We start from the raw sequence: 24,902 nt of genomic DNA on the forward strand, positions 1-24,902 counted from the left end.
CATCCACACTATTTAGGAGTAAATAACCAGCACATCAACACTATTTAGGAGTAAATAATCAGCACATCCACACTATTTAGGAGTAAATAATCAGCACATCCACACTATTTACTGGTCAATAATCAGCACATCCACACTATTTAGGAGTAAATAACCAGCACATCCACACTATTTAGGAGTAAACAATCAGCACATCCACACTATTTAGGAGTAAATAATCAGCACATCCACACTATTTAGGAGTAAATAATCAGCACATCCACACTATTTAGGAGTAAATAATCAGCGCATCCACACTATTTAGGAGTAAATAACCAGCACATCCACACTATTTACTGGTCAATAATCAGCACATCCACACTATTTACTGGTCAATAATCAGCACATCCACACTATTTAGGAGTAAATCATCAGCACATCCAAACTATTTAGGAGTAAATAACCAGCACATCCACACTATTTAGGAGTAAATAATCAGCACATCCACACTATTTACAGGTCAATAATCAACACATTCACACTATTTAGGAGTAAGTAATCAGCACATCCACACTATTTACAGGTCAATAATCAGCACATCCACACTATTTAGGAGTAAATAACCAGCACATCCACACTATTTAGGAGTAAATAATCAGCACATCCACACTATTTACTGGTCAATAATCAGCACATCCACACTATTTACTGGTCAATAGTCAGCACATCCACACTATTTACTGGTCAATAATCAGCACATCCACACTATTTAACTGGTCAATAATCAGCACATCCACACTATTTAGGAGTAAATAATCAGCACATCCACACTATTTACTGGTCAATAATCAACACATCCACACTATTTAGGAGTAAATAATCAGCACATCCACACTATTTACTGGTCAATAGTCAGCACATCCACACTATTTAACTGGTCAATAATCAGCACATCCACACTATTTACTGGTCAATAATCAGCACATCCACACTATTTACTGGTCAATAATCAGCACATCCACACTATTTACAGGTCAATAATCAGCACATCCACACTATTTAGGAGTAAATAACCAGCACATCCACACTATTTAGGAGTAAATAATCAGCACATCCACACTATTTACTGGTCAATAATCAGCACATCCACACTATTTACTGGTCAATAATCAGCACATCCACACTATTTACTGGTCAATAATCAGCACATCCACACTATTTAGGAGTAAATAACCAGCACATCCACACTATTTACTGGTCAATAATCAGCACATCCACACTATTTACTGGTCAATAATCAGCACATCCACACTATTTAGGAGTAAATAATCAGCACATCCACACTATTTAGGAGTAAATAACCAGCACATCCACACTATTTAGGAGTAAATAATCAGCACATCCACACTATTTACAGGTCAATAATCAACACATTCACACTATTTAGGAGTAAGTAATCAGCACATCCACACTATTTACAGGTCAATAATCAGCACATCCACACTATTTAGGAGTAAATAACCAGCACATCCACACTATTTAGGAGTAAATAATCAGCACATCCACACTATTTAACTGGTCAATAATCAGCACATCCACACTATTTAGGAGTAAATAATCAGCACATCCACACTATTTACTGGTCAATAATCAACACATCCACACTATTTAGGAGCAAATAATCAGCACATCCACACTATTTACTGGTCAATAATCAGCACATCCACACTATTTACTGGTCAATAATCAGCACATCCACACTATTTACTGGTCAATAATCAGCACATCCACACTATTTAGGAGTAAATAACCAGCACATCCACACTATTTACTGGTCAATAATCAGCACATCCACACTATTTACTGGTCAATAATCAGCACATCCACACTATTTACTGGTCAATAATCAGCACATCCACACTATTTAGGAGTAAATAACCAGCACATCCACACTATTTAACTGGTCAATAATCAGCACATCCACACTATTTACTGGTCAATAATCACATCCACTATTTACTGGTCAATAATCAGCACATCCACACTATTTACTGGTCAATAATCAGCACATCCACACTATTTATGAGTAAATAACCAGCACATCCACACTATTTAACTGGTCAATAATCAGCACATCCACACTATTTACTGGTCAATAATCAGCACATCCACACTATTTACTGGTCAATAATCAGCACATCCACACTATTTACTGGTTAATAATCAGCACATCCACACTATTTACTGGTCAATAGTCAGCACATCCACACTATTTACTGGTCAATAATCAGCACATCCACACTATTTACAGGTCAATAATCAGCACATCCACACTATTTACTGGTCAATAATCAGCACATCCACACTATTTACTGGTCAATAATCAGCACATCCACACTATTTACTGGTCAATAATCAGCACATCCACACTATTTACTGGTCAATAATCAGCACATCCACACTATTTACTGGTCAATAATCAGCACATCCACACTATTTACAGGTCAATAATCAGCACATCCACACTATTTACTGGTTCAATAATCAGCACATCCACACTATTTAACTGGTCAATAATCAGCACATCCACACTATTTACTGGTCAATAATCAGCACATCCACACTATTTACTGGTCAATAATCAGCACATCCAAACTATTTACTGGTCAATAATCAGCACATCCACGCTATTTACTGGTAAATAGTCTGCACATCCACACTATTTACAGGTCAATAATCAGCACATCCACACTATTTAACTGGTCAATAATCAGCACATCCACACTATTTACTGGTTAATAATCAGGACATCCACACTATTTAACTGGTCAATAATCAGCTCATCCACACTATGAATGAGTTACCTGTGTGTGTGTGTGTGTGTGTGTGTGCGTGCGTGTGTATGTGCGTGCGTGTGCATGTGTGTATGTGTGTGGTCTTGTGTGTGACTTGGTGTGTATAAATCTCTCACCATCTAACAACCCTGGGTCTTTAAGACTGGAGTCAGACGGTGTAGAGGACTAGAGGGCTACTTGGACTTCTCCTGAATGCGTCTGATCTGGGGCTGTGTAGAGGACACGCAGTATTTCCAGGGGTGGTGATAAATGGGGGTTGTTTGGTTTACTTGCTCTGTTCGAAGCAATTTCTCTCTTCTGTGCCGAAGTGGTCCTAACCTGGGCCAGCCTGAGTAAAAACTGCCATTCCAGATTGGTCTCAGATTGGGGTTAGTGAAAAGGTGACCACATCAAATGCAACTCCTTTTACTGAAAATGTAGCTGAGATGTCACACACAAACACACACACCAGTGGAGGCTGGTGGGAGGAGCTTTAGGACTATAGGCTCATTGTAACGGCTGGAATGGAATAAATGAAACGGTATCAAACAGATAAAACATATGGGAACCACGTTTGACTCCATTCCATTTACTCCATTCCAGCCATTACAATGAGCCTGTACTATAGCTCCCCCCACCAGCCTTCACTGACACACACACACACACACACACACACACACACACACACACACACACACACACACACACACACACACACACACACACACACACACACACACACACACACACACACACACACACACACACACACACACACACACACACACACACACAGCTACGCCACAGAACTACTCAGCTTCCTGTTTGTCAGTCGAATTGTGTCTGATAAAGATGCTATCTAAAGACACGTGATGTAAAAGCCCTGAACGCAGGATGAGGTGGGGGATGGTAGTGCCCCAGTGGCAGATTTACATTAATTGGCTCTTCAGGCCTTTTCAGCTGAATGGGCAGGTGTGTGTGTGTCTTTGTCTCTGTCTGTGTGTGATCACGAGTATGCGCATTATCAGGCAAACAGGAGAAGCTAACATGGAGAATCCTGCTCTTGGAATAGTAATACATCCAGTGTTGGCTATGACAGCAGTACACCTGTTAGCTCGTGTTTGATTGAGTTGGTTGCTTAAGGGGGAGCATGTGATGAGAGCTGCAGACAGTATGGCCACTAATATACATCAGCAGTATATCATCCAGGTGGGGTTTAGGGGGAGGAGGGGGGTCTATAGAAACACCTGTGCTGAGGCATTAGCTAAGACCAGTAGCCTGCCTTTGATGTCAAGGTAATGTGAGACTGCTTTGTCTTTATAGCCCACTATTCTGGTACCTCCCACTGAAGTCACATATAAAGCTGGTTTTATGGGGCCTCTATTGGCTCAAGAGCCACTCCTCTGGATTTACCTCTGACTGTCTCATTTGCTTTACCTAAATGACCTCACACCTCACAACCCTCTAATGAACACTTAATGATGAAAATGTCCCTGTATTCTTCTGACACATTTTTACAACCCAGTGTTTCTCAGGTCTTCCATTTACTGATTTTAACCACCAAGATGAGACTGCTCTATAGTGCTCGGTCAAAGTCCAAGTGTCCTCAACCAATGGTAAACTGAACTATGCATTTACAGCACCCAACTCCTTTCCCAGCACTCCTCCGCAGAAGAAACCAGTCTGTTGTCTTTCACATTGCTCAAGGTGTGGCCTGCTGGTTGATACGTCCCGCTCTCCCCTCCCCACGTCTGACCCACAGCCAATCCCCAACACCTGCCGCGACTCACCTGAAAGGATTTGCATACAGGGCCCACCCTGGTTCGTGATTGGCCAGGTGCAGCCACACTGCCTGAGGACTCCCCCACCAATGGATGTCCTGCTGTGTGACTCACAGGGAGAGCCAGGGCAAGTTGCTTCACTACACTTCTCCTTTTTTTTTTTTTTTTTACATTTTCAACAGCAGCCATTGCCTCGCTTTCTCTTCTTCTCCTTTTCAGTTTAGTTTTATCGCTGTGAGTGGGAGAGGTAGAGGGCAGGTCAGTGTTCCAGACCTCCTGTACCGCGCTGGGTCCCGCTGCTCTCTGGAGGCACACCCTTACTTGGATTATTTTTCTTTCATTGCAGTTGTCTCGGTTTCCCCCTGTGTTTTTAAGTCATTCAGATCTGTCACTTGTTCCACTGTTAACATGGAGTCCGACACATAAGCCCTGTGTCTTTGAGGTTAGTGACTGCAGTATTTTTGTTTCTTTATGGGTGAATAGTTGGTTCAAACCAAATAGAGTTGTTTATATGGGTCATGTATTTAACATTGTATGTGTTCCTCATTTGTTTTCTATATTTGCGAATGTGTCACGAGAAAAGCAGAAGTACAACTTGCACAAATATAAATCGAGAAACAAAAAAGTTCATGTTGATACAATTAAAGATATTCTCCAGTACTTTTGTATACTTTATAGCCAGTAGTTCTGAAAGTATCTCCCATGAGCCAAAAGTGCTCCAAGAAAATGGTGTACTACGTGATATGTGCACAACGTCATCTCTCTCTCTCTGGCGAGGGGCTGAAGCTCATTGGCTGAAACTAATTGCTAGTTAGTTTATCATTGTCACTTGTCATCGTTGTTGTTTTGCTTAAGAGTCATTGCCATATATGGCGTGCTTTAGCAAGGGAGGGAACTGTAACCAAGCCCCCTGACCCCGAGACCAAGCCCCCTGACCTCGAGACCAAGCCCCCTGACCCCGAGACCAAGTCCCCTGACCCCGAGACCAACCCCACTGACCCGGAGACCAAGCCCCCTGATCTAGCCCCCCTGACCCTGAGACCAAGCCCCCTGACCAACCCCCCTGACCACGAGACCAAGCCCCCTGACCAAGCCCACGTGAGCGTTTACATTTGGTCATGGTGTAGAAATACTTGTAATTCTCTTTCATGGGAACTCTCAGTAGACCATAGGCCATAAATCTGAAAAGGTTATACATTTTTGCTAATTCTGCTTTGGCCTGGCGCTAGCCTACCTCTAAAACAATAAGTAATTAATTAAATAGCATCTAGATTCTAGAATGTGCTTCTCCCCACACCCTGTTGCATGTTCAGGTAAGGTTCTGTTTGATTTCAGGCTTGCTTATCAGGAACTGATCAGGCCACCGGAGCCCTGCATGAATGTTGATCTTCCTGTAAGGCAGAGGAGGATCAGCAGGTATTCGTTGCGACTCATAGTGGATGACAAACAAACTGGTGTTGTGCTACCATTATCTCCTAAGCAGTTCACATCTCAACATGCTATTCTCACATGAATGGTTTTTGTTAGAGTTACCTTTGGCGTGCCTAGTTGTGGTAGGTTTCTGTTGCTAAAAGTTGCAGCAGAGATAAAATCATGGTTCCTGTTTCACCAGAAACATGCTCTGCACTGACAAACTTTATTGAGGTTGGCAGTTAAAAATCTGAAAACACTCAAAACAAAGTGACCCCATAGTTTTTGTTGTATAGATCCATCAGACCTCGAAAGACCCAAAATCAAGCAATTTCACTCAATGTTGCCTCAAGGATCTTCTCACATATCATTGGAGAAGCTTACACTCTGTCTCGTAAACCTAGTGATACTGTATCAAATCAGCCCTCTGTGGTTGTTAGTTATGAGGTCACTGTTTTAGGTCAGCAGGGCCTACACCTGGAAAATGTTGCATTCAACCAATGCTTTAAACACTTTTAATATCATGAGTCAATAATCCGGTTTTAACATTGGTGAATTGCTAAGTTGTACCCCATAACTATTCCCAGTTTGCATCTGAGCTAACTTTGTAATCATGCTTTGTGCCCACCCTGGCCTCTTGATTTGGCTTGTAAATGAGGCACAGTACCTGAGGTTTGGCCATGAAGTGAGAGAAACACAACACTCCCATTGTTGACCTATTGAGTGGCTGTAGAGAGGGGCCTAGTTTCTGTCACAAGGGAGGGAGTGGCAGAGAGGTGAAGAGAGGGAGGAACGGAGGGAGGGCAGCAGTAGTATCAGGTTGGCTCCTCACACAATACAGAGTCAACAAGTCTTAGCCTGTAATTAGATCATTTGGCCTGGCTGAGGAAGAGGAGTAGGGGTGGATTTAATCAGCCCAGGCTTGCCACCATGCCCTCATATGGAACAGTACAGGGTTGGGTCTGTTCTGGCTCACATTTTCTCCCTTCACAATCCAGCCTGTAGTTGACATTGAATGACAGAGGGCGGCAGTTTGTTCAAGCTGTTTCGCAGTTGATGGGTAAATAAGCAGATCCTGTGGCCTGCTGGCTTGTCAGTCGTGTTAACAAAAAAAAGTTCTCATATAGATGGTGCTTTCAAAACAACTGGGAACTCGAGGGGGTGGTAAAATCATGACGTCAGTAATCTTCGGTCAGAGCTCTAGAAAGATGCCTGAGTTCCCGACTTGGAATTCTGAGTTGGATGACCGTTCCAAATGATTTTTCCCAGTCGGTGCTCGTTTTTTTCCAGAGTTCCCAGTTGTATTGAACCCACTGAAGTCGGAAGTCAGAGATTTTCCCGAGTTTCCAGTTTTTTTTTTACACGGCATGTGTCTCAGGTGACCTCTGGTAACGGGTGACATGATCTCAGGTAACGGCAGTGACAGGAACCTGTTTGGGTGGGTAATTCTGGGTTGGGTTGTGGTCCCTTCTTTCTTTTGTTGTTAGGGGCTTTCACACACATCTGAGGCCTGAGTGATGGAAAAATTGGCTGTAACAAGTCACAATGTGCTCGAGGTGATCTGAATTCTACACCTCTGGTTTGAAACTCTGCCCCTCCTTTATTGTGGGGGAGGCTGCAGGCTCAAGCTAGCCAGAGACTGATGGAGACATACATGGACCCATTCAATATCAATAGCCTTCATGTTGATGGAGAAAATGGTATACAGTAACTATGTGTTTGACTGTTCATTCTAAAAGTGCAGGGATCCCGAGTGGTGCAGCGGTCTAAGGCACTGCATCTTAGTTTAAGAGGTGTCACTACAGTCCCTGGTTCAAATCCAGGCTATATCTCATCTGGACATGATTGGGAGTCCCAGCATCGTCTGGGTTTGGCCGGGGTAGGCCCTCATTGTAAATAAGAATTTGTTCTTAACTCACTTGCCTAGTTAAATAAAGGTAACATTAAAAAAAATAACAAAATGGTGGACATTGGTCACATTTAAAAGATCTAGTGCGCTGTGTTGCCTAGCTGAGGGTCCTTTGTGTTGATCCAGAGGTGGATTTGCATTGCGTTTCCATACTTGTCTCTCCATTTCCATTGAGTAAAGCACAGCTCTCCCAATGTTGCAACTGTCTGAGACTCACACAAACAAGTTGAGACTTGCAAACCATTGTTCTGAGGTACAGGGGGAACCAGAAATACAAGCTGGGTGTCTCAATACTGGAAGCAGAAACATAGGGCAAGATTTTTGCTCACACCAGAATCAGAAAACCTGAGAAAGGAGATGACGATGCTGATGTGATCTTGTTAGGTCACTGCTCTATGTGAGCTATCTCTAAAGCTCAAAATGGAACTGTGCAAAGTTGTCATCAAGGCAAAGGGTAGCTACTTTGAAGAAACTCAAATATAAAATATATTTTGTTTTGTTTAACACTCTTTTGGTTACTACATTATTCCATATGTGTTATTTCATAGTTTTGATGTATTCATTCTGATTATACAATGTAGAAAATAGTAAAAATAAAGAAAAACCCTGGAATGAGTAGGTGTGACTGGTACTGTATGTCTCTGATCAGTTCCATCTGGTTAACATTCAGCTCCACATTACTAAGTATTTTAACTTGCACAGGCCATTCAGTGTTTGGATTCAAGTCACTGTTAAAGACATGCACTGGTACTTTGGTGACTGAGAAAGTATTTTTAAAACTTTCAACTTTGGGCTGGATGTGTCAATGTGTAGTTCATACATGCATAATCTATGAGCAGAATGACTGTCTTACTTCAATTAGCCAATTTTCCAGTAGCTTTGCCATGCCATTTTCCCTAAATTTCCCCCCACGCGGGCTAGCCCCCTAGCAATTCAAGTTTTAGCCAATGAGCTTCAGCCCCTCACATTTGAGTGACCGTTAGCAAGAGGCCTGCCCAGCGTTATCCGGGCATAACGGCTCAGTGGACACAGAAAAAAGAGAGAAAGCAATGACGTGGTGCACCTATGTGTACATATTGCGATGTAGTAAGCTATTTTCGGGGACCACTTTTGGCTCGTGAGTGCTACTTTCAGAAATACTGGCTAAAAAGTATACAAATGTACCGGCAAATCTTTTTAATATCTGCATGATTATCATCCTTATTTCAAGTGACTTACAAAGAATCAAGCTAGTCAGTCTCTCAGGCTGGTTTGGTTTGTGAACCAGGGAGACCAAGACCATGTGACCACACATCTTAATCATGTTTGGGGGACACGCTCCCGTCTATCTCTCTAAGTCTCTTTGTCCTCAGCCTCACTGGATCATTAGCCAGCTCTATTACCTCCCCCCTATCCCTCCCTCCTTCCTTCCAGCACTAGCCTTGTGGAGTGGGCAGCTGTGCCCGACTCTCACCACCATGCCCCCCAGGCAGCTTGTGGTAATAAAATAAGTCATTTTCCGGGGGAAGAGAGAGTCGTTTGTGGTGAAGATCAGATCACACCTTCCTATTGATAACGTTCCCGGTTATTCAACATCAGGACTGTGAGCCGAGGGGGCGGAATCTTTCCAACTCTGTGAGTAGGGTTGGTAGTGTCAATCAAATATCATATAAAATTGTATTTGTCACATGCTTCGTAAACAACAGGTGTAGACTAACAGTGAAATGCAGAGGTAAAGATTAAACAAATCATTTGGAAATAGTGACACAAGGAATAAATACACAGTGAATAATGAATAACAATAACGAGTAAAAAATAACATGGCTATATACAGGGAGTACCAGTACCGAGTCGATGTGCAGAGGTATGAGGTAATAACATGGCTATATACAGGGAGTACCAGTACCGAGTCGATGTGCAGAGGTATGAGGTAATAACATGGCTATATACAGGGAGTACCAGTACCGAGTCGATGTGCAGAGGTATGAGGTAATAACATGGCTATATACAGGGAGTACCAGTACCGAATCGATGTGCAGGGGACGAAGTAATTGAGTAGCTATGTACATATACAGCAACAGGGTGCCTTGGGTAATAGGAGTCACAGCAAGGCTAGTTACTGATATACCATGGAATTTCAACGGGATCCATCATCTTGAAAAATAGTCAGTCAATATTAGGATTCTTTCTTAGAAAGGACATCTGGTGAAGTGAGTCAGCAGGATACTGCAGGTGTATGTTGCTTGTCTTTACAGATCAACCGTAACCCACTTCCCATTAAAACCTCAATGATTCAGTAGCGCCTCTTGCTATCTGTCTTGCTATGATATCTATCATGGAAACATCACATGTATGTGGGCGGCAAGAGACGGATTGTTTTTCTGAAATGTATAGGTTCAGTAATTGATGGCTTACTCATACAGACGACATGGCTTTTCTTGTTTAGTGAAGAGATGGTAGGTGGAATATTGACATTTCCACCAACTGACATCTCCAAAGAGGACAGTATAGTTCTGTGGCCTCTGCACATGCATATACAGCATCATGTTTCCAGCTGCGTTGGTCCGGTCCCACCGTTCATGAGGTAACATGCCTCAAAAATACATTATACTGCTTAAACTGCAGGACACATCAAGCCCAATACTACCACCTTCAAATGTCTGACCATCATCCAGTCATTTTAATCCAACTTCTTCTTCTTCTCCCTATGTAGTATCGCTATCATTTAATATCAGCCATTCTAACTTAGGCACCAGGACAACATTTTCATATTTTTCATGTGGTTTTCGGAGGTTTGGCTCCCAGACGCCACAGCTGCATTGGTGTCTATGGCTGGTCGGGAGTGGGGCGGGCCTCTGCATTACATTTACATTTACATTTAAGTCATTTAGCAGACGCTCTTATCCAGAGCGACTTACAAATTGGTGCATTCACCTTATGACATCCAGTGGAACAGCCACTTTACAATAGTGCATCTAAATCTTTTAAGGGGGGGGGGGTGAGAAGGATTACTTTATCCTATCCTAGGTATTCCTTAAAGAGGTGGGGTTTCAGGTGTCTCCGGAAGGTGGTGATTGACTCCGCTGTCCTGGCGTCGTGAGGGAGTGTGTTCCACCATTGGGGAGCCAGAGCAGCGAACAGTTTTGACTGGGCTGAGCGGGAACTGTACTTCCTCAGTGGTAGGGAGGCGAGCAGGCCAGAGGTGGATGAACGCAGTGCCCTTGTTTGGGTGTAGGGCCTGATCAGAGCCTGGAGGTACTGAGGTGCCGTTCCCCTCACAGCTCCGTAGGCAAGCACCATGGTCTTGTAGCGGATGCGAGCTTCAACTGGAAGCCAGTGGAGAGAGCGGAGGAGCGGGGTGACGTGATAGAACTTGGGAAGGTTGAACACCAGACGGGCTGCGGCGTTCTGGATGAGTTGTAGGGGTTTAATGGCACAGGCAGGTAGCCCAGCCAACAGCGAGTTGCAGTAATCCAGACGGGAGATGACAAGTGCCTGGATTAGGACCTGCGCCGCTTCCTGTGTGAGGCAGGGTCGTACTCTGCGGATGTTGTAGAGCATGAACCTACAGGAACGGGCCACCGCCTTGATGTTAGTTGAGAACGACAGGGTGTTGTCCAGGATCACGCCAAGGTTCTTAGCGCTCTGGGAGGAGGACACAATGGAGTTGTCAACCGTGATGGCGAGATCATGGAACGGGCAGTCCTTCCCCGGGAGGAAGAGCAGCTCCGTCTTGCCGAGGTTCAGCTTGAGGTGGTGATCCGTCATCCACACTGATATGTCTGCCAGACATGTGCATTCAGTGGTGTGGAAAACTGGGCCCTGCCTTTTTAAGCCTTCCATGACTCCAGGAACACAGACTTCTCCTGTGTCTGCTATGCTCTGAGTCCTCAGTCAGACACATGCAAGGGCCCACAGTTACAAAGATAAGCTCAAAGCCTTGTCCGTCATCCGAAAAAACTGCCCATGTCTTCCATAACTGCCCATGCCTTCCATAACTGCCCATGCCTTCCACAACTGCCCATGCCTTCCATAACTGCCCATGTCCTCCATAACTGCCCATGCCTTCCATAACTGCCCATGCCTTCCATAACTGCCCATGTCCTCCATAACTGCCCATGCCTTCCATAACTGCCCATGCCTTCCATAACTGCCCATGCCTTCCATAACTGCCCATGCCTTCCATAACTGCCCATGCCTTCCATAATGCCTTCCATGCCTTCCATAACTGCCCATGCCTTCCATAACTGCCCATCTTCCATAACTGCCCATGCCTTCCATAACTGCCCATGTCTTCCATAACTGCCCATGCCTTCCATAACTGCCCATGCCTTCCATAACTGCCCATGCCTTCCATAACTGCCCATGCCTTCCATAACTGCCCATGCCTTCCATAACTGCCCATGCCTTCCATAACTGCCCATGCCTTCCATAACTGCCCATGTCTTCCATAACTGCCCATGCCTTCCATAACTGCCCATGCCTTCCATAACTGTCTTCCATAACTGCCCATGTCTTCCATAACTGCCCATGCCTTCCATAACTGCCCATGCCTTCCATAACTGCCCATGCCTTCCATAACTGCCCATGTCTTCCATAACTGCCCATGCCTTCCATAACTGCCCATGCCTTCCATAACTGCCCATGCCTTCCATAACTGCCCATGCCTTCCATAACTGCCCATGTCTTCCATAACTGCCCATGCCTTCCATAACTGCCCATTCCTTCCATAACTGCCCATGCCTTCCATAACTGCCCATGCCTTCCATAACTGCCCATGCCTTCCATAACTGCCCATGCCTTCCATAACTGCCCATGCCTTCCATAACTGCCCATGCCTTCCATAACTGCCCATGCCTTCCATAACTGCCCATGCCTTCCATAACTTCCCATGCCTTCCATAACTGCCCATGCCTTCCATAACTGCCCATGCCTTCCATAACTTCCCATGCCTTCCATAACTGCCCATGTCTTCCATAACTGCCCATGCCTTCCATAACATGCTTCCTGCTTCCATAACTGCCCATCTTCCATAACTGCCCATGCCTTCCATAACTGCCCATGCCTTCCATAACTGTCCCATAATGTCTTCCATAACTGCCCATGCCTTCCATAACTGCCCATGCCTTCCATAACTGCCAATGCCTTCCATAACTGCCCATGCCTTCCATAACTGCCCATGCCTTCCATAACTGCCCATGTCTTCCATAACTGCCCATGCCTTCCATAACTGCCCATGCCTTCCATAACTGCCCATGCCTTCCATAACTGCCCATGTCTTCCATAACTGCCCATGCCTTCCATAACTGCCCATGCCTTCCATAACTGCCCATGCCTTCCATAACTGCCCATGCCTTCCATAACTGCCCATGCCTTCCATAACTGCCCATGCCTTCCATAACTGCCCATGTCTTCCATAACTGCCCATGCCTTCCATAACTGCCCATGCCTTCCATAACTGCCCATGCCTTCCATAACTGCCCATGTCTTCCATAACTGCCCATGCCTTCCATAACTGCCCATGCCTTCCATAACTGCCCATGCCTTCCATAACTGCCCATGCCTTCCATAACTGCCCATGCCTTCCATAACTGCCCATGCCTTCCATAACTGCCCATGCCTTCCATAACTGCCCATGTCTTCCATAACTGCCCATGCCTTCCATAACTGCCCATGCCTTCCATAACTGCCTTCCATAACTGCCCATGTCTTCCATAACTGCCCATGCCTTCCATAACTGCCCATGCCTTCCATAACTGCCCATGCCTTCCATAACTGCCCATGCCTTCCATAACTGCCCATGTCTTCCATAACTGCCCATGCCTTCCATAACTGACCATGCCTTCCATAACTGCCCATGTCTTCCATAACTGCCCATGTCTTCCATAACTGACCATGCCCCCCCCCTCCCCCCAACACTGTATTTCGATACAGTGTTGACTATCTGTCGATAAGCAACTGCTTGCTAAGGTGACAGTTAGGGTAAGGTTTAGAATAAGGGTTAGAGCTAGGGTTAGGATTAATAGATAGTTTGTTGATATGTTACTGATTGTCCATCTGTTGATGCTCTTCAGACTATCCAAATAAAGTGTTAAGGGGGGGATCGGTACAGTTACGTATCGCAATATTTGTATTTATATATTTTGCTAGGTAGTGTTAGCTGGCACTAGTCGACTGTACCTGTGGAAAAACTCTGGTATTTGGTGTCCTTTAGCTTGTTCTCCATCTTCTTTTTAAATAGTATGCCAACATGTTTTCAGCACTTTTATTTCACACCAAAGAGACACCCTCAGAACTTCTATCAAATTCAAAGCCTAGTTCAAAATAATTTGACTGTTGTGAAGAGCATGAGAACAGTGTGAAGTAAGAGACACAGGGTGGCTGTTGGACTGATGTTGTGAGAAAACATGGTACCACCATGAAATGAAGCTATTTCCTGCATGCAGATTGGTCTGTAATGGCCAGGTTGATAACTAACAAAACGTGGGTCCTAAAGGTTGCAGCCAAGGATGGCACAGATGTTTTTTTTTACCTTGATAGTTCTATAGAATGTAACAGTGGAAAATATGTTGATAAGTATGTACTCACAATGCTGTTAATTCATTTAGGAACTCCCACTGTACCCAACATTGACATAGAAAACATGGCTAAAAATAATATGATGACCTAAGAAGCCTGCTCATATTTCTGTCTGAGAAGAGAAGCTAGAACTGCTCCTAAAATGATCCACGCTGCCCTGGCCATATCAAAGCTCAATGTTAATGCAGTCAGAAAATTGCATCAGAGGCTGGCTGGGAATGGCTTCCAGGGGATGAGTGTGAGTTTCCAGGCATTAAGCTCTCCCAAAGCAGGAACACTTATACAGTAATGCAGCAGAGATCAGTCGGAATCGATACAGACTGATCTGAGAGGAGAGGGAGGATGACAGGGAGTGAATGTTGTCTGTGGTTTGGAGCATGATGTACTACAGTACCCATAATGTCTGTCACCTTACCAATACGTGGTTTAACTGTATCTAGGACAGGTTAGTACATGCACACTTATTGTTATTCCTTAAATAACGTGCATTGGGATTGCCATGTGTGTTTTCAACAGTATGCATGTTTTATTGAGTTTATTTAAGCATTCTGGACTATTTGGATGACAAATTGGGTTAGATTCACTTAGGCTGCGTTTGCACAGGCCGGCCATTACTGATTATATTGGCAAAGGATCTTATTGCCAAATTATTGGCAAAGGAGCTGATCTGATTGGTCAAAAGACCAATTAGTGGAAAAAGAGCTCAGAATTGGGCTGCCTGTGTAAACTCAGCCTTAGACGCTCGGTGAAAGTGAAATCCGTCAAGTTTTTGAGCGTCACTTCAAAACCAATGTGATAATTATTTTTCCCTTGGCAAATTGGCAATCAACTTCCACATGGGTCGAAACTTAGAGTGGCTTTGTTCTGTTTGACCTTGATCACTACCTGCTCTCTCAGGTGCTGTTCCTTAGTTACATAGCCTTCGGAAAGTATTCAGACTGTATTGACTTTTTACACATTTTGTTACGTTGCAGCCTTTTTCTAAAATGGATTAAATAAAACAAACTCATCTACCCACAATACCCCATAATGACAAAGTGAAAACATTTTTGTATATCTTTTTAGCAAATAAATACCTTATTTACATAAGTATTCAGACACTATGAGACTTGAAATTGAGCTCAGGTGCATCCTGTTTCCATTGATCATCCTTGAGATGTTTCTACAACTTGATTGGAGTCCACCTGTGGTAAATTCAATTGATTGGACATGATTTGGAAAGGCACACCTGTCTATATAAGGTCCCACAGTTGACAGTGCATGCCAGAGCAAAAACCAAATGATGAGGTCAAAGGAATTCTCCATAGAGCTCAGGACAGGACAGATCTGGGGAAGGGTACTAAATGATTTCTGCAGCATTGAAGTTCCCTAAGAACACAGTGGCCTTCATCATTCTTAAATGGAAGAAGTGTGGAAACACCAAGACTTTTCCTAGAGCTGGCCGCCCAGCCAAACTGAGAAATCGGGGGAGAAGGGCCTTGGTCAGGGAGGTGACCAATAACCCGATGGTCACCCTGACAGAGCTTTAGAGTTCCTCTGTAGAGATGGGAGAACCTTCCGGAAGGGCAGCCATCTCTGCAGCATTCCACCAATCAGGCACATGACAACCCACTTGGTGTTTTCCAAAAGACACCTAAAGGACTCTCAGACCATGAGAAACAAGATTCTCTGGTCTGATGAAACCAAGATTGAACTCTTTGGCCTGAATGCCAAGCATCACTTCTGGAGGAAACCTGGCACCATCCCTATGGTGAAGCATGGTGGAGGCAGCATCATGCGGTGGGGATGTTCTTCAGCGGCAGGGACTGGGAGACTTGTCAGGATCGAGGCAAAGATGAATGAAGCAAAGTACAGAGAGATCCTTGATGAAAACCTGCTCCAGAGCACTCAGGACCTCAGACTGGGTCGAAAGTTCACCTTCAAGCAGGACAACAACCCTAATCACAGCCAAGACAACGCATGAGTGGCTTCGGGACATGGCTCTGAATGTCCTTGAGTTGACCAGCCAGAGCTTGGACTTGAACCCGATCGAACACCTCTGGAGAGACATGAAAATAGCTGTGCAGCAACACTGTGCCAAGCTTGTAGCTTGTAGCGTCATACCCCGTGCCAAACTTGTAGCTTGTAGCGTCATACCCTGTGCCAAACTTGTAGCATCATACCCAAGAAGACCTGAGGCTGTAATCGCTGCCAAAGGTGCTTCGACAAAGTGAAGGGTCTGAATGTGATATTTCCTTCATTTGATTTTTTTTTATTAGCAAACATTTCTAAAATCCTGTTTTTGCTTTGTCATTATGTGGTATTGTGTGCAGATTGATGGGGGGGCTGAATAAGGCTGTAACCTAACAAAATGTGGAAAAAGTTAAGGGGTCTGAATACTTTCCGAAGGCATCGTATGTTCTATTGACGGCTTCAAATTGTTAAATTGAGTGTCTGAGCTCCCGTCACTGTGAACGATGACATCATTTACATCATTAACCTCCACTCTCAGAAATATTCGGTTTAAAAATTCATGCCAGTTAATTGATGCTTGGAAGTAGTGTGTACACTTCAGTTCATAATTTATTCCCTACCCACTCTGCTTAGTTCCTCACGTAGAGTAGGTCTTTGAGGGTTGTGTGACTGAAAGACTCATTCACTGCACTGTCATTGTGTGTGTGTGTGTGTGTGTTTGTCAGGCTTGGGATGCAGTCTGTGTCTTCTCAAACACACAACCCCTGCCAGTGACACACAACCCCCCCCCCCTCTCTCTCTTCTCACAGAGCCTGCTCTACAAACCTTCTCCCTCTGCTCGTTCCTAAGCAACAGCCACTCCTTGTTTACCTATGCATTTTTGCATTGTGATTCTCATCAGGAGAAGTCACAGGCACCCAGAGATGGTTGTCTGTTCCCTTTATTCAAAGTAGTGAAGGCTACCTTGTTTGTTAGACCCCACATGTATGTTGTGTGCGTATAGTGTAATATGTTTTCCACCTAGTATCATATACATGATCACTCAGCTTTAAAGTAGGCCTACTACATTACTTTCACCTTCTATGGTTGAATAACAACAGGTCACCATTCAACCCCTCTTATACAACAATGCTTGTCTGTCTCTATGGACATGTGGTTTATTGTCCTCCTCATCTCCTGCATCAATGCTGCACCTTCCCCTCTGCTATCATAAACAAACGACCTGCTTTATAAAGTCTGGCCGGCGCTGCTTCACAAATATTGACCTGTACTGGCTCGGCCCCCTCTCTCCCACCTACACCCAACCTCACACAATACAATACACTGCAGTGAAAACCAAATGACAAAATGGTCAAATGTGGAATTGAATTAATAGAACATGAAAAACCACAGCAATTTGATGTCTATTCTATGATTTTGAGCAGAATCGGTGAATCCCAAACTACCCCCTCGCTCGGTGGGCCCTCAGTTGTTATGTGTTGCTGATGAAACTCAGAGTGTGACTTCCAGAGTAGCGAAGGGATCAGTAAAACCCATCAACTTCGAGTCACACTCCTGACTTGAATGATGCAATTCATGTTCCCGTTTTAAATAGTTAAACGAGAATGAAATTCAAATCGCCTGTCGTTTTACCTCAGTAACTGTTAAACGTTTAATTTGAGACGTATTCTGTTTGTTTTATGTGTCAAGTCTCTAAATAAGACACAAACACACGTGTCATATAATTAGGCACGTATCTCAATTATTTTGTAGGAAATTGTGCAAACTCCAAACATGTCGGGGTGTGTGTTGCGATAGCACTTCGATCTGGAGCCTGCATTCTTGCTTGCTTTGTCAATATGGTTATTGGAGGGCCTAATTAGCACGTACACCCTTGATCATTTTCACTCCCTCAGTTTTGGGACACTTGTGCATATGGCGGCGGCGTGGGAAGGGTGTGATTTGGGATTCAGCCTTTGACTGCTCCTGATGTCACTGAATGCATAATGTGAACAAATTTGACATCATAAGTGGTGATTTCGTAACATGTTTTATGTGAAAGTCTTTCAAGGATGAAAAGCTTAATCATAACCTATACAATGACAGTGGCTCGCCTTCAAGCAACATTGTCCTAGAGCTCTTTCCTTCTCTTAACCCTTCCCACAACATCCTTCAGTTCTGACAACATGATGTGACAAAGACGACAAGGAAAGGCCAAGTGCAGAGACTACTCTCTACTACTACTGTAACATCTCAGGCATGCAATACCATACCAAACGCCACAGATGAATGAATGCGGAGGGAATTTTTGGGGGGCTGGTTAGTTTAGTAACTAAATATTTTTTTCCGGTGATGTAAAGTACTAAAGTAAAAATACTTTAGTACTACTTCAGTCGTTTTTGGGGGGTATCTGTACTTTACTATTTATATTTTTGACAACTTTTACTTTTACCTCACTACATTCCTATAGACAATATTGTACATTTAACTCCATACAGTTTCCCTGACAACCAAAGGTAATTGTTACATTTTCAGTGCTTAGCAGGACCAGAAATTTGTGAAATTCACACACTTATCAAGAGAACACGTGGTCATCCCTACCGCCTATGGTCTGGCAGACTCACTAAACACAAATGCATCTTTTGTAAATAATGTCTGAGTGTTGGAGTGTGCTCCTGGCTATCTATCAATTTTAAAAACATGAAATTGGCGCTGTCTGCTTTGTATAATATAAGGAATTTTAAATAGTTTATACTTTTACATCTACCTTTGATACTTAAGTATATTTGATAAATTACATTTACTTTTGATACTTAAGTATATTTTAAACCAAATACTTTTAGACTTTTACTCAAGTAGTATTTTACTGGGTGACTTTTACTTTTACCTTTAGGAATGGTACTCTTTCCACCACTGATTTCCCCCCCCCATGTCCCTCTGGGATGTGTCTGCTTGACATCATGGAGGAATGACTCACTCTTACAAACTTCTCATATTGAGACTGGGGTTGACTTGACACACACACTTTTACAGGCTCTAAGATTAGATATCTAATACTCTGGTAACCTGGCATTTCATTGTCTGGAGTCAAATAAACTCATTAAGAAGAGGTGGTGTTCTCTCAGTTGTCTTGGGTGAGAGTGGTCCTGGCTGTCAAGGTTTTAGAGGGTATCAGAATGTAAGAGCTGATTTGCTGGTTGTTTAGCTGTTTACCGACAGCTCACTCTTAGTCTTAATCTTTAAATCTCTGCTAAAGCTGCAAATAGTAATTCCACCACTTATTTGTGTGATTTCTAACTGAAGTTACTCACCCACAGGAATTATGCACAACATTTTAGTACCTCATGAGCAGTACTATAGATGAATGCAAGTGATTTGTTTGAAGGGGCACTGAAGATCAAATACAATGTCTTTTGAATTGATTATGTTTCAAATAAATACAAGAAATCTTGTGTATTTTCTCCTAAAAATGTATCAAATTAAGGGGACATAGGACATGTGCTCACTTCAGTTTCCCCCTGTTCTTAGTTTCAATGCCTCTGGATGCATGCAAAAAAGCACCCAAAGACACACAAAGACAAGTAGCTTTTTTATAGCATTTGACCCCAAAGCCGGCGAGAAGATTGAGGCCAAAGAAGCAGAGTTAAGCTCCTCTTTCTTTAGGCATGCTGACTGTGTGTGTTGCTGACTTGCAGCATGCCTGCCGATGGGTGGACACACCAGCCTGCTTGTGTCCAAACCTGTTTTGGTATGTACCGCTCTGAGCAGCCAGGCCCCCACCCCCAGAAGGAGCCAAAGCCTCAGTGTTCTGATAGTGCTAAACGATTTGAGGACACTATCTCAGTACAGACTTGGTATGCTATAATTTCTGCCTCAAGCAACTACTGGAGAAACAAAAGTATCTTGACTGCATTTTCCTCCTCATTTTTACAACAGCTGCCTATGGAACCATGGTTCTTAGGGTAAGCCTTGCAAACGGGCATGTCTGAAGTATTATCTGTTGGAATATGCAAAGCAAAGTTTCAAGGTGCCGTGGTCTGATCGTCTGGTGAGGTGAAAAAGCAGGAATCTCACGGTCAACTTTGTTTTCATTCAAGGTTGTTGCTGCAAGCATGGTGGGTGTGTGAACTGTGAAGCATGGTGGGTGTGTGAACTGTGAAGCATGGTGGGTGTGCGCACTGTGAAGCATGGTGGGTGTGTGAACTGTGAAGCATGGTGGGTGTGTGAACTGTGAAGCATGGTGGGTGTGCGCACTGTGAAGCATGGTGGGTGTGTGAACTGTGAAGCATGGTGGGTGTGTGAACTGTGAATCATGGTGGGTGTGTGAACTGTGAAGCATGGTGGGTGTGCGCACTGTGAAGCATGGTGGGTGTGTGAACTGTGAAGCATGGTGGGTGTGTGAACTGTGAAGCATGGTGGGTGTGTGAACTGTGAAGCATGGTGGGTGTGCGCACTGTGAAGCATGGTGTGTGTGTGAACTGTGAAGCATGGTGGGTGTGCGCACTGTGAAGCATGGTGGGTGTGCGCACTGTGAAGCATGGTGGGTGTGTGAACTGTGAAGCATGGTGTGTGTGTGAACTGTGAAGCATGTTGGGTGTGTGAACTGTGAAGCATGGTGGGTGTGTGAACTGTGAAGCATGGTGTGTGTGTGAACTGTGAAGCATGGTGTGTGTGTGAACTGTGAAGCATGGTGTGTGTGTGTGAACTGTGAAGCATGGTGGGTATGTGAACTGTGAAGCAAAACAAAATAGAAATCAGTGGGTGTGTGAACTGTGAAGCATGGTGTGTGTGTGAACTGTGAAGCATGGTGGGTGTGTGTACTGTGAAGCATCGTGGGTGTGTGTACTGTGAATCATGGTGGGTGTGTGTACTGTGAAGCATGGTGGGTGTGTGTACTGTGAAGAATGGTGGGTGTGTGTACTGTGAAGAATGGTGGGTGTGTGCACTGTGAAGCATGGTGGGTGTGTGTACTGTGAAGAATGGTGGGTGTGTGTACTGTGAAGCATGGTGCTGCTGGTATATATATATATATATTTTTTTTTGTATCCTCCTGCCGACCTGTGCTGTGACATGTCGGTATTGGTATGAATGTAAACAGATCAGGGGTGGGCGTTTGTTTGTGTGTGTGTGTGTGTGAGAGAGACAGAGAGTTGGCGGAGGCGGTGGTATTTCACAATCACACATCTGCTACCATGGAGCAGAGTTTAAAAAAAGTCCATCTGAGGGCCATTGGACTTGGAATTAGCTTCACAGGGCCATGTCTTAGCAGTAGTTTCCACTTCATTTTGACTTAAAGGGGTACTATGTTAGCGTTTAGGCAGCTGTTGCTTAGGAGATAGAGGGAGGTTTCTGTGCAACTTTGGGATGCTGGATGGAGCTGAAAGTGGTTTTTGCTATTCCAGTCTAGTCATGTACCAAAGTGTTACCTCACAGCAGCCAAAACAACGGGAGAGTCTTCAAAACAAAGCAATTCAAATATTTCTGAGAGAGGAGAATTGTCAATGCACAGTAAGAGGCAGCTGAGCTGAGGCAGAGAGATGCATACTTTCATTGTCTCTGTCTTTTCCATTTCAACCCATTGTGTCACCCAAACACATAAGGTCCTAAAAGCCCAGAGAGAGACTTAACCGGCTAAAAACCACCCAGGCTCACATGACATATGTCAAAACCATTAGATATACAATTAACTTCATACATAAACCTCAAACTTTCTTTTGACGTGTCTCGAGAAGCAGGGAACTAATTCTTGGACCAAGGACAAGTGTAAAGATTCTTCAACAACAGAGTCATCCGTCTACACCCACATTTTGCAATCATGTTAGTTCACAACTGGATCCTGTTAATAGCTAATAATTTCACCTCAGTGTGCATGAACCAGATTGGAGATGGGGTCAATGATGATGAACAAACAACCATCTCCCATGTGAGATTTGCATCGCTGCTCTTCAATATCATTCTTTGTATTTGATCACAGATGACCAATAGGCACCTTTCCAGTTTCTGGATTCTAATCATTCTTGCTATTCTGTGAACAGGTAAAATGGCCGAATTTACATTTTAATGAGTAGCCTCTTGTAGCACTCATGTAGCTGCTAGCTTTACTCGAGATATAAGGGGACAGATGTATTTTTTTGCCCCTTTCTGCAATTTCCTGTCCTGTTTTCACAAGTCTAATGGCTCTTCCTATCTGTGGCGGGTGGCCTGTTGCCACATAATAGAAACAGATTGCTGGTGGTGGGGTAGTTCTGAAAAATGTTCTCAAGACCACACCATGACTATCATTCAGAATCCATGCTTTGGACGGTGGGCTATTTACCTCAGGTAAGATAGAAAATATTATGTTTGACCAATGCTTTACTGGCAGAACATAGTGTGACAGGAGCTTGGTTCTTCTTAGAATTGGCGTAAAACCTCACGAACACATGGGGAAGGAAGGAACGGAAAGGGGTTACCTAGTCAGGTTTCTGTCTGTGTCTATATATTAGATGTAAGTGTGAGTTTTGGAAGGGAAGGTATAGCATATCTAGGTTAACAAGAAGAGGCTCACTGTCACGCTGTGCAATCACTAGAGGTCGACCGATTAATCGGAATGGCCGATTAATTAGGGCCGATTTCAAGTTTTCATAACAATCGGAAATCTGTATTTTTGGGCGCCGATGTGCCGATTTTATGTATTTTCATTTGATTTTTATACCTTTATTTAACTAGGCAAGTCAGTTAAGAACACATTCTTATTTTCAATGACGCCCTAGGAACGGTGGGTTAACTGCCTCGTTCAGGGGCAGAACGACAGATTTTCACCTTGTCAGCTCGGGGGATCCATTCTTGCAACCTGACAGTTAACTAGTCCAACGCAATAACGACCTGCCCCTCTCTCGTTGCACTCCACAAGGAGACTGCCTGTTACGCGAATGCAGTAAGCCAAGGTAAGTTGCTAGCTAGCATTAAACTTATCTTATAAAAAACTATCAATCATAATCACTAGTTAACGACACATGGTTGATGATATTACTAGATATTATCTAGTGTGTCCTGCGTTGCATATAATCTGACTGAGCATACAAGCATACAAGTATCTAAGAATCTGACTGAGCGGTGGTAGGCAGAAGCAGGTGCGTAAACATTCATTCAAAACAGGACTTTCGTGTGTTTTGCCAGCAGCTCTTCATTGTGCGTCAAGCATTGTGCTGTTTATGACTTCAAGCCTATCAACTCCTGAGATGAGGCTGGCGTAACCGAAGTGAAATGGCTAGCTAGTTAGCGCGAGCTAATAGAGTTTCAAACGTCACTCGCTCTGAGCCTTCTAGTAGTTGTTCCCCTTGCTCTGCATTGGTAACGCTGCTTCGATGGTGGCTGTTGTGTTTTTGGTTCGAGCCAAGGGAGGAGCGAGGAGAGGGACGGAGGCTATACTGTTACACTGGCAATACTAAAGTGCCTATAAGAACATCCAATAGTCAAAGGTTAATGAAATACAAATGGTATAGAGGGAAATAGTCCTATAATAACTCAATCAATCAATCAAATTTTATTTATATAGCCCTTCGTACATCAGCTGATATCTCAAAGTGCTGTACAGAAACCCAGCCTAAAACCCCAAACAGCAAGCAATGCAGGTGTAGAAGCACGGTGGCTAGGAAAAACTCCCTAGAAAGGCCAAAACCTAGGAAGAAACCTAGAGAGGAACCAGGCTATGTGGGGTGGCCAGTCCTCTTCTGGCTGTGCCGGGTGGAGATTATAACAGAACATGGCCAAGATGTTCAAATGTTCATAAATGACCAGCATGGTCAAATAATAGTAAGGCAGAACAGTTGAAACTGGAGCAGCAGCATGGCCAGGTGGACTGGGGACAGCAAGGAGTCATCATGTCAGGTAGTCCTGGGGCATGGTCCTAGGGCTCAGGTCAGTTGAAACTGGAGCAGCAGCATGGCCAGGTGGACTGGGGACAGCGAGGAGCCATCATGTCAGGTAGTCCTGGGGCATGGTCCTAGGGCTCAGGTCCTCCGAGAGAGAGAAAGAGAGAAAGAAAGAAGGAGAGAATTAGAGAACGCACACTTAGATTCACACAGGACACCGAATAGGACAGGAGAAGTACTCCAGATATAACAAACTGACCCTAGCCCCCCGACACAAACTACTGCAGCATAAATACTGGAGGCTGAGACAGGAGGGTTCAGGAGACACTGTGGCCCCATTCGAGGACACCCCCGGACAGGGCCAAACAGGAAGGATATAACCCCACCCACTTTGCCAAAGCACAGCCCGCACACCACTAGAGGGATATCTTCAACCACCAATTTACCATCCTGAGACAAGGCTGAGTATAGCCCACAAAGATCTCCGCCACGGCACAACCCAGGGGGGGGGGGGTAACTACAACCTAAAACCTATTACCTGGGAATATTGAAGACTCTTGTTAAAAGGAACCATCAGCTTTCATATATTCACATGTTCTGAGCAAGGAACTGAAACGTTAGCTTTCTTACATAGCACATATTGCAC

At 44.1% G+C, this 24,902-nt stretch overlaps 1 protein-coding gene across 8 annotated transcripts in view; it reads left to right on the top strand.

The window, feature by feature from the left end:
* elf1 (E74-like ETS transcription factor 1) overlaps nt 1-24,902 on the top strand; it is a 94,248-nt gene that overhangs the window by 20,301 nt on the left and 49,045 nt on the right. For 3 of the 8 annotated variants that reach the window (XM_035767423.2, XM_052512375.1, XM_052512353.1), the window contains exon 1: nt 4,757-5,036. The exons of 1 other annotated variant lie outside the window; for it this stretch is intronic. The gene's annotated coding sequence lies outside the window, so the exon portion shown is untranslated. 4 more of the 8 variants (XM_052512364.1, XM_052512342.1, XM_052512331.1 and 1 more) reach the window with 4 other exon arrangements.

The sequence above is a fragment of the Oncorhynchus keta genome, chromosome 4 (genome assembly GCF_023373465.1).
Source record: "Oncorhynchus keta strain PuntledgeMale-10-30-2019 chromosome 4, Oket_V2, whole genome shotgun sequence".
NCBI classification, from domain to species: Eukaryota; Metazoa; Chordata; class Actinopteri; order Salmoniformes; family Salmonidae; genus Oncorhynchus; species Oncorhynchus keta.